Raw genomic sequence first — 11,347 nt, forward strand, 5'->3', positions numbered from 1 at the left:
TTAAATAAACACCCCCAAAATTAAATTGGAGCCAGTTTGTCTTTTTATTCCTTTTTTTATAAAGGTTTAGCATTTCTAGAAGATTTGCTTCCACTCTGATACTTAGTATGATGTTTATTCATAACGTCCCTAAAATCAAGGTAACATATTTAAAACAGTCATAGTGTAGTATTTCATCAAGAAATATTATATGTGTCATGTTATTAAAAAGTCAAAAGAAAATCACAGCAGATTTCATAATTAAATGATCGTCAGTCATAATGTCATATTTGATAGATTTCTCATAAAAAATGCATATTATCGTATACCATAAGGTGTCATTCAAAAAAGTAATAATAGAGTAAGTCGTACAAATATCACCAACAAATGAAAGCTTTAGCGCAAGTTCAATAAGGAAGACCTAACAATGAGTCACTTACACGTCACTCTTTTGCTCTCTCCCTCCTCATTAAACATGTGGGCGTCACCCCTTAGCAGCCAATTGCTGCACACCTAAAATTCCTTAAATGCCTGCTCTTCCTTCCTGTCAGCTGTCATTTCAGGTGACTACACACAATGGTAGTACTACATACTCCTTCTCGTGAGAAAACTGTAAAGCAATATAGCTCAAGATGCCCAACTCGGATAATTCGGATCATGAACCTTCTCCGGAAGTCTTCGGTCCCGGTTCGGCTCCCTTCAGCGGATTATCATCAGAGGCAGACTTCCTCATCGCCCGGCTCCTGCAGCAGGGCATTCCCACAGCCCCAGGCCTCACTCTCTCTCAGCTCCGAGAGCTCTCGGACCAGGTCTCCGGCATAGCTCCCCAGTCCGGGGCAGCAGCTCCAGTCAGTTCCCCGGAGAGATCAGGGCGAGGACGCGGGCGCAGCCGCGGAGGAAAAAGGGGCAGGAAGTCGAGCCCGCCAGGATCCCGGCCGCCTCCAAAATCCACCCCTTCACAGGCCCGCCAGGCCGGGAGCATCTCTAACACGCCCCTCATGGAGAGTAGCGTGGCCGGCTCCCTGCAATCCCTGGCGAGCTCCATGAGAGCTATCGATGCTCGCCTCCAGGCCCTGGAAGACTCCGTCACAGGAGCTTCAACTTCCGCTGCACTCAGAGCAGCGCTCTCTGCCTCAGTCCCGCCGGGGTTGCCGGGTCAGGGCGTACCACGCATTCCAGCAGTAGCTCCCCCCTACTCTCTGGCTTCGGCCCTCCCATCCCCCCCTTCAGGTAGGCCTTTCATTTCCCAAGCCGCCAACATCTCCTCACGGCTTAGGTCGAAAATTCTTGAAGGGAAGGACGTCAATCTGCTCAGCCTTATTCTGCCCTCCCCGGAGTGCGATAAAGCCATCGCCACAGGAGGAAATATTACCGCCGTCTTTAAGGCCGCAGACCCCAGGCTTATCAGAGACATCAGCGTAGGGCAATTCATGGTCGCTTTCAGCATCTTCCGTGATGTTCTCTGCTCCGTCTACCCTGAGAGAAGAGTAGAATTAGATGCGTACATGGCCATTATTGGCGACATTAACATTAGATACGGGAAATCCGTCTTCTATCAGCACCACAAAAGCTTTTCAAGCAAAGCAGCGCTCCACCTAGCACATAGCAATATCCGCCTGGACTGGTCAGTGATGGACATTGAGCTGCTCGTGATGGCCACCGGCGGCCAATCTGCTATCTCATGCAACAGCTGATGAGCGCAGGGCCACATCGCTCCCCTCTGCGCCCAGAGCCTCCCACATGCAGTATGCTGGGAACGATAGACCAAGCCGTCAGTTTCTGCAGGGATGCACACCCGAAGTCCGTTTGCCCCAGGCGCAGCCACAGCCTCACAGTAGCTCTGCGCCAGAAACCTTGTGGTGGAAAAACATTCTGAAATATCACCCCTCCACTCCCATTAACATCCCTCAGCTAGCAGCTGCGCTTTCTACTCACCCAGATTCCGCGTTCGTCGACTATCTCCTGTCAGGGCTCTCCCAAGGCTTCAGGGTAGGGGTCCTCCCATCTCCCACAGTGACTTTCGTAGCAAAAAACTTACAGTCAGCCGCTAAAGTACCCAACATAGTTTCCCAGCTCATCGACAAAGAACTTCTCAAAGGATACATAATCTGTCCTTTTAGCTCCTCCCCCTTCTCAGTGTTCCGTTCAAATCCCATCGGAATAGCCACACGCAAATACACTGGAAAAAAGAGGCTGATTTTCGATCTGTCCGCTCCCCGCTCCGGCCCATTCTGCAGCGTCAATAGTATCATCCCTCGAGATCAGTTCTCCCTTCACTATGCCTCAGTGGTTAATGCAATAAAAATGATTAAGTTCACAGGGCACGGAGCTTGGCTCTCCAAAGCGGACATTACCGATGCCTTCAAAATCATCCCCATTCATCCGTCTCAGTGGAATTTGTTCGGTATTAAGTGGGAGTCCAAACTCTATTTTGCCGTTCGCCTGACCTTCGGGTGCAGAAGCAGCCCCTGCATTTTCAATTCCTTCTCGGAAGCGCTCTGCTGGATCCTGCTGAACATCGTCAGAATCCCCTCCGTCCTTCACCTACTGGACGACCTTATAGATCCGCCACAGGACAGCTCAGGGATCTCATTGGCCAAGCTTAAACATTGCTTTCAGGAGTTGGGCATCCCTCTCTCCAAGGAGAAAACGTTTGGTCCCGACACACGCTTAGAGTTCTTAGGCATCATCCTCGACTCCATAGACATGAAGGCGTCTCTCCCCTCCGACAAATTGCAGCGCATCCGGGACATCACCAAGTCATACTGCGAGCACAAAAAACAGTTGCTCTCCCTTCTCAGACACCTCAACTTCGCCATGCGCGTCATCCCCCAGGGGCGCTCGTTCATCTCCCGCCTCCTGGACGCAGCATCGGCGGTCGACAACCTCCATGACTGCGTCTTCCTAGACGAAGGCTGCCGCTCAGACCTACGTTTCTGGTCCCTCCTGCTCGCCCACTGGAACGGAGTCACTTTCTTCTATCACAACCTTGTGTGTTCATCCGATTCAATGAGGCTTTTCACTGATGCCTCCCCATCCGTGGGCTTTGGGGGTTTCTTCAAAGGAGAGTGGTTCGCAGGGTCATGGCCCCCGTCATTCCCAAATCATGCTTCATCCTCCGCTCTGCACGAGATCTTTCCGATCGCCGTTGCATGCCACGTATGGGGTCACCTGTGGTACCGTAAACGCATCTCGGTGCTGTGCGACAACCAATCAGTGGTTGGAATTATTAACAAGGCGCGCTCCCAGTGCAGTGACATTATGCCATTCATGAGAAGCATCACGCGGTCCTCCATAATCTACAACTTCTTAATCACAGCTCGCCACATTCCCGGTCACCTCAATGTTGTTGCTGACTTCCTCTCTCGCTTTCATTTCCAGACGTTCCGGAATCTCTGCCCGGAAGCCAGCTCGCAACCAGTAGGAATCCCTCCACTTCATCTCCTCTCTCTGCACTAAACGAGAGTCCCCTAGCTCGGCACCTCGAGTCTGCTAGATTCTTCATGAGAAAGGGCTTAGCCGCTTCCACCCTCAAATCCTATGATTTCGCATGGAGAACGTTTGCCTTTTTCTGCTGCTCAGTAGGTGTCTCACCAAAACCTGTCCTCATCTCCACCGTGTGCGCCTTCATGTGCTACTGCACCACTGTCCGAAACCTCAAACCCCAGTATATCCGGAGCCTCCTAGCAGGCATTCAATTTAATATTCGCTGCTCCGATCCTAGCTTTGCCCGCCTATTTTCAAACCCAACAGTTAAACTTATTCTAAAAGGGTTGTATAAGACGTTCACACTCAGGAAAGGATTATTCTCCCCCAATATCGACGTGCTGCTCGATGCCGTATTTCTATTAGCCTTCTACGCGTTCCTCCGACCTGGCGAATTCACCACAGCTTCCCTCACGTTCGACCCCAGTCGAGATGTCTGCCTCTCCGACCTAGTTTTCAACGCCAGCCACTTTAGTCTCAGCCTAAAACGCTCCAAATGCGGAGGAGCCTGCTCCGTTATTGCAGCTCGCATCGATTCCCCGTTCTACCCTTTTAATTCTATGATCAAATTCCTGCACTGCAGACCCTCCACCAACCCGTCTTCACCACTTTTTCTTACTAAAGGAAATGCTCCCCTAACGCAGCGCCTGTTCAAAATCTACCTCAAGCAAGTTCTCATTCAATCCGGCCTATCTCCTATATCATACTCGGGACATTCCTTCAGGATAGGTGCAGCCACCTCTGCTGCTAATCAAGGTCTCTCTAACTCATCCCTACAACAACTAGGACGGTGGTCCTCCCCCGACTTCACAACCTACATTCGCCCGGACATCAGCGCCGTACTGGCTTCCCAAAGATCTCTCAGACCCTAACTACGGTATTTATGCATATAACTGGTGGTGGTTCATATCACGTTTACGCGTATACATGTTTCATTCTGCTATCTGATTTCAAACTGCATTCTGTCCTAGTCCATGGGCCCCGCCCACAGGGAATAATGTCTCGTCTCACGTAGCATCTACATGTCACTGGCTATATTCTCCTGCACGCAGGTATCTAATCCAGGCCCGTGCTCAAATGGGCTGTGTAAAAATGTATAACCTGCACGTCAGGTCGTAAGAAGGAGAGAGGAAGAAAAGAGAGAAAGAAAGAAGAGAGTAAAAATAAGGGACCGTGTGTCCCCGTAGACTTCGGTCTTGTGGACTGCGGGTCCCCATAGACTTCGGTCTTGTACACTGCGGGTCCCCGTAGACTTCGGTCTCGTGGCTGTGGGCCACCGTAAACTTCGGTTTCCTTCATAAACAAGATCCCTGCTTCGGCAGGACGTTCGACCTTCGTGGCGGCGTAGTCAAGCCCTGCTAGCCCGGCAGGCGACCCTCAGGTCGTTTTCAGATAAGACCGGCACTGATTTCGGCAGTCAGAGTCTCAGCATGACCCTTAAGCTCCGGCAGCGATTCCGGCCCCCTGCCGCATACATATTTTAATCTATTATTTCCTCCCCAGATCACCACAGTCACCCTACAAGGTAAGAACTCAGTTCATCTCAGTATTCTATACTTCACTGGTTTTGGGGATTTTCATCGGAGCAGTTCTTTCCCTCCCGAAAGATTATCCTGCAAACCGGGGCCTAATCGCCAAAACACCATTCCATTCTCCTGTTGTATTATCATGGCAATCATTTCATTTATATGTCGTGTAACAATAAACATGTATTCCATACATCACGTCTCTCCGGTTTGAAATGAAAGCTTTAGCGCAAGTTCAATAAGGAAGACCTAACAATGAGTCACTTACACGTCACTCTATTGCTCTCTCCCCCCTCATTAAACATGTGGGCGTCATCCCTCAGCAGCCAATTGCTGCACACGTTAAATTCCTTAAATGCCTGCTCTTCCCTCCTGTCAGCTGTCATTTCAGGTGACTACACGCAACCCTCCTCCACCCCTCTCGCCTCCTGTCTCCTCCAGGACAAAGCTAAACCTTCCTCCTCCAGACCGGTCCCACCTACTTATCACCACCACCAGTGTCTAGACCCCGGGGATTTTCATCGGAGCGGTTCTTTCCCTCCCGAATGATTATCCTGCAAACTGGGGCCTTATCGCCAAAACACCATTCAATTCTCCTGTTGTATTATCATGGCAATCATTTCATTTATATGACGTGTAACAATAAACATGTATTCCATACATCACGTCTCTCCGGTTTGAAGTATAGTAGGTTTTGTCATTTCAAAAATATTATCTAAAAGAATGCACGTCAACAGTCATTGTACAGTTCGCATTAAAAAAATCAATAGAAATCCTTTCAATAGTATTTTATAAACACCTGATTAGTAAAGTATGGCATAGAAACATCCTAACGAAGTGAGTTTATAAAATGCTAAAAATAATAAAGTATGTAAATAATGATCTAAAAGTGTAGCATCATTTGTCATATTTATTTAAAAAAGAGAGATAGCGGGTCCTAATATTAAAAGAAAATGTCACATTGTATTGTTTCATCAAAGCATCATAAGAAAATCAGTGCATTGTATTTTATAAAAAAATTAATTAAAGAGTAAATATAGAAAAGGCATGATAATATATTTAAGAATGTATAAAATATTATTGCATATCGTAAAAAGTCACAAAGTCGTATAGTGTGTTTATAAAAATGTGAATACAGTAGGTACTTATTATTATTATAACTGTTATTATTTGATACACTTATTCTTAACATCATTATTATTTTGTATTGTTCTTGGTTTTCTGGTTAAATGATGTATGTTAAACCACTATACATTAAATATATAGTGTGTCATTATAAAAGTCAGTTGGAGGGAACTTTACTACATTCAGCAGATAAATCCTGATTTCACATTGGTGCTTAACAGTCTTAATAATCCAATGATCTATTATTTAATAGTAAAAGAGTCATGGGGACATTTCTCCTGCTAGGATTACTTTCAGGTTGAATCATTTTCCTGACTATAGTCGATGCCAGGAGATCCTCTCTCATCAAAATGGGCATTAGAGCTTTAGCATTTTCACATCAAACTAAATGAAAGCTGAAACTCAGATCATTTTGCTCATTAGATCAAGCTCCTGTTTGACAGTCACGGAAATATTCTGTAAAACCACTGAGACGTGTTTCTGGCTAACGAGCCGCTCTGCCTCCAAAGAGCTCGCCCACATGAACCTGGGAATACATCTCATTTCATGTTACAGTTAAACAAATACACAAACTGAATATCAACAGTTAATCTGAAGCTAAACACACTTCTGCAGCAGATATTTCACAGGCTTTTATAAACTGATGCCAAAGAGACAGATTAAAGGAATCTTTCCAATTTCAGGTGTGCTCGGGTATAAAGGGAGCAAACGGGGAGAAACAGCTAAAGTGTGGCTGAGCGTCACTCCATGTTTACTGTGCAGAGAATACAAGTCAGCTCTTTGTCTGTGAGTAATGTTCAGATATTTTAAACTAGTAAAAAGTCCTTTAAAATGTTATTTAAGTAAAAATACAACTGTATTAGCATTAAAATGTTACCCTGTCACTCAATAATCAGTCAGTGGTAAACTTGGGTTCTACTGCAATCATGTTTTCATCACTTTAATGATGCTGTTGGGAAATGTGGAGCTCACTTCAATTACTTTGTATATAGAGTTTGATGTAAAATAACTATATTTCGTATTCTACAAAGTAGAAACAAATGTAGTGCAGTAAAAGTAAAACATGTCCCTCTAATAAGTACAGAGCGGTTTGAATCAATAATCCATAATATCAATGTTTTGTTTAAGATGAAATACTTCCACCTTTAGCAGCTGCAACATTAACATATTGTACATATACATGCTTCAATAATTATAATTAAATAAGATATTTTTATTTTTATTTTTACTAACAAAAAGGGCATTTCTACTCTGGTATTTCTGATTTCTTACTCTCTTGGTTCCAATATTTTGAAAATGTTTATATAAAATATCCAGGCCCTTTAAAGCATCTGAGCACCTCCTCCTCCACCGCTGCAACAACAACAACAACAACAACAACAACAACGGCATGGAGGAGCTGAGTCCAGCTTTGTGCTGTTAAGACCATTTTCTGTGCTGACACAGCATGAGGCTGTAAATCATGATGTGATCTCAGAACATGATACACAGTCTGATCAACGTTCCCCAGAGGCTGCGTGTGGTTCTGTACTGTATGTTCTGTTGATGTTTGTCTACATTATGCATCACAACCATAGATCACTACACGCCCTCACAGCAGAACACTGCCAGTTATTTGCATGTTCTTTTCAGTTTCATCAGTGCTCAACTACAAGTACAGGTCCTGCATTGAAAATAAAAGTATTGATTGTGTGGTAAAATGTTAATGTTCAAAATACTGATGAGAGTTATATAGCTATATGTGCAGTTTGATCAAATAAAATGAGAAGTTGGCATAGAAAAAAGTAAAGAAAAAGTACTCCTCTAAATCTCCAGAAGCGCCGACACCTCCTCAGCACTCCACCGCTCCGATGATTTATTTAGTGTTGTCATAACTGCTTTTACAACAAACTTGACTCAGCCTTGTTGTTGGCCCGGAAAGAACCTCGATTTTATGGGGCCAGAAAAACTGTGAAATAGTACCCGCTAGCCGGTACTACGCTAAGTGGAAACGCAACTAAAAACGGACCGGGCACAGCACGCTTAAAGCGAGCTCCGCGCTGTAGTGGAAATGTGCCATAAGTACTCTTTTTGGTGTGAACCTTTATGTATACAATCTATGGTGTGAACGCAAAATTCCAGGCACTAATGGAACTAAACGGGAAAAGCACTCCAGTGTGAACTCGCCTATTATGTATTATATCATTTCTATATTATAACTTTTGTGTAATTATAATAATTGTCACATTTTTTCACATTTTACTCCGTTTTCTACATAACACATTTTTGTGTAAATATTGTCTTTATTTTTCATTTGTTGCAATAGTCTTAGCTTTTATAATTGTACTATTTTTTTTTTTTGGGTAACATATAGTTATTTCTGAGTCTCTGTATACACCACTTATACCAAGCAAATTCCTTGTATGTGTAAACATACTTAGTAATAAAACTGATTCTGATTGAATTAAAGAAAAATAAGCATTGTCTGTTATAGTAATAATAAGTCTTCATTTGCAGCTGCAGGCATAAACAGTATATATGTTTTCATAAAAGCAAATAAACCAAGACTAACATTCTCAAAATGAAACGATAAGCAGGTATAATGTCTTAGCTTAGCCCTTTTAGCATCATAGCAGTCTTACTGATATTCAGCTGTATCTGAAGATCTGCTGCAACACTCATTTTGTGAAACAGGTGCCATGTGTTCACACTGTCTCACCTGCGAGCAGCGAGTCTATTCTGAGACGCAGGGTGAGGAACACCAGTACCGAGAGAGCGATGAGACGGAGAGGAGCTGCCAAATGTTTCCTCAGATAGATTTTAACCCTTCGATATACGTGCAGGAATTGTTTCCATCCAACTGACTGAAAAGCAGAGCTCAGGAGGAAGACACTCAAATGATAACTGTTCTGTCTGTTGGCTGTTGGCTGTTAACACAATTACATAAAAAAAAAAAAATACATGTCTGCTATCCAAGAAATTATGTATCAAGTAAAAGTATGTAGGTAAAATCAGGGAATGCATTTAAAGTATTTACAGTAAGATCAAATGAAGAATCTGAAAATATATATTTATTTAGTTTGACATTAAAAAGTATTTTTTTAAATGTATTTCAATGTTGCAGTTAGTCCCATATATGGTAGAATAATGACATTGTTGACATATGATCATATCCTATAACGGCTTGAATGTTGTAAAGATGTCCGGTAACTATATTACAGTAAAAACAAAAAATAAGTAGAGCGAGGCAAGAAAAGACACACGTATTTAAAATGAGTAGAGAAGATCAGTACCTGAGCTCATGTACTGAGCTACAAACCACCACTGCAGACCTGGCTGATAAATCAACTTGTTCAGAAAAAGTGAAATATATAAAGGAAACCAATTCAGATTGCCAAAACCCAGAGACACTTTAATCCCTGCAGAATACCATTCTGTCTCTGTGTATTAAGACACATAATGATGGCAGTCATCAGTGTTTCTAAATCAATGTGTCTATTTGAAGAGAGAGGAGAGACATGGGTTCACTTTTATGGACCTTTATTAAAGAACATTAATCATAGTGTTCATCCTCAAATAAGAAAAACGATTTACCTTAAAGCCTTTCTGTCGTCTGTCATATCATGTGAACTGAAATACAATACTTACGCAGGTGGTTGAATAAAGCAGCACACTACATGGAAACTGAAATATATTAAAGGGTCAGTTAAACCAAGTCACAAACACATATCTATCTATTCCTGTGGTTCACTGGTATGAAATCACAGTTTGCTCATCCACACACCTCCATTTAGACATACAGGAAATACTAATGGCTAATTTTGCGTACTTTTGATGGAGCTAATTCGCCAATTATATGAGCAAATATAGGCGAGAAAAAGTCAATCCATTCAGAAAAACAAGATGCGTTTTTCTTCAGTTTTAAATCCATCAGAAATAGTTGTGTGTACATCCATTTGCTAATATGTTAACAAATGTACGCTCAAGTAAAATGTGTTAAGAAAATAAGCAGCTGCTTTTAACTGAGAATCATCACATCACTTTTATTCAGCATTAAACTCAGGAATACTTTGTTTGTACTTGCAATGCTGTCACTGTACTGACATGTTTACAAATGTAGGCACAAAAAAGGGATTCATTCAATTATTTTCAGAAAAACAAACAGCTATTCGTCAACATTTTTATGAAGCAAATGTGTGAAAGTATAACCAAATATAGACCTTAAATAAGCTCACTTTACTATGACATTTGTCTCCAAATGCTCTTTAGTTTCTGTTTCAATGCAATTTTTTTACTTTGTTTGTGAATCTCCAACTGTTATGATTTCTGTTACTTTACTTATTTCAGTCTTAATAATAATAATAATAATAATAACTTGAATTTATATAGCGCCTTTCATAACCTCAAAGTCGCTTCACAAAGAAACATACAAGGACAAGACATAAAACATAAAAAAAAAAAAAAATCTTAATCTTACATTTGAAACAAATATTGCCACAAATAAAGACAAGCATGTCGTAGCCATAGCTAACTTGCTCACTCCATGGTGAGACTTTACTTCCCGCTTACATTACCAAAACCCTAGGAATTATGGGATCTGTATTTCTAAAATGCCCAAGAGTAACATTTAAATAGTATGTTTTGTCTGACAAACAGTTTTCAAACCCTAAATCTCAAATGTGCAATAATATAATACAGGGAAGAGCAAAACACTAAAAAATATGGAATTTGTATTTGTTATTTTTGCTCGAAGAATAACACGGATGAATAAATAAGATACGAATTTTAAGAATTGTGATCCTTTTGTTCTAATGTTTCTCTTTTGTTTAAATGTCACCAATCATGCTATTTTTAGGCAATAGCACAGGTCTCAGATATATAAATATATAAAAAACATGTCTATGAAGTGTTTTGCTCAAAATACCAAACAGATCACCCATTCTAGCCATGCCTCATATCCCTCTATTTCACTTCCTGTTACTAAAGTGATGATTTTGGGTATAAAGCTTTAAAAATATTTTTTTTTTAAAAAAAATAAAAAAGGAGGCGGCTGAGCTCATGCGGGACCCAGCAGCTACTGTCTAAACTAAATACTGTGGTGATGAAACGCCATATCATAGATTATCAAGATTATGTCTGAAACAGTATGGAGCTCAAAGGCTTTCTCTCTTGCCGGTTATACCACAAGGTGAGTTCCTTTTTATTTCCTGCTTCTTCACACACATGCTCTCCAGTACAGGTTATCTCTGCGT

At 42.0% G+C, this 11,347-nt stretch overlaps 1 protein-coding gene across 4 annotated transcripts in view; it reads right to left on the minus strand.

Annotated features, from left to right (window-relative positions):
* Nucleotides 1–20: 20 nt before the first annotated feature.
* LOC307015508 (uncharacterized protein) overlaps nucleotides 21–11,347 on the minus strand; it is a 19,992-nt gene continuing 8,665 nt past the window's right edge. For 2 of the 4 annotated variants that reach the window (XR_013801558.1, XR_013801560.1), the window contains one exon: nucleotides 21–1,450. The gene's annotated coding sequence lies outside the window, so the exon portion shown is untranslated. Of the gene's footprint in view, nucleotides 1,456–11,347 lie in introns of all 4 variants that reach the window. The other 2 variants (XR_013801559.1, XR_013801561.1) reach the window with 1 other exon arrangement.

The sequence above is a fragment of the Notothenia rossii genome (genome assembly GCF_949606895.1).
Source record: "Notothenia rossii genome assembly, chromosome: 8".
Taxonomy (NCBI): Eukaryota; Metazoa; Chordata; class Actinopteri; order Perciformes; family Nototheniidae; genus Notothenia; species Notothenia rossii.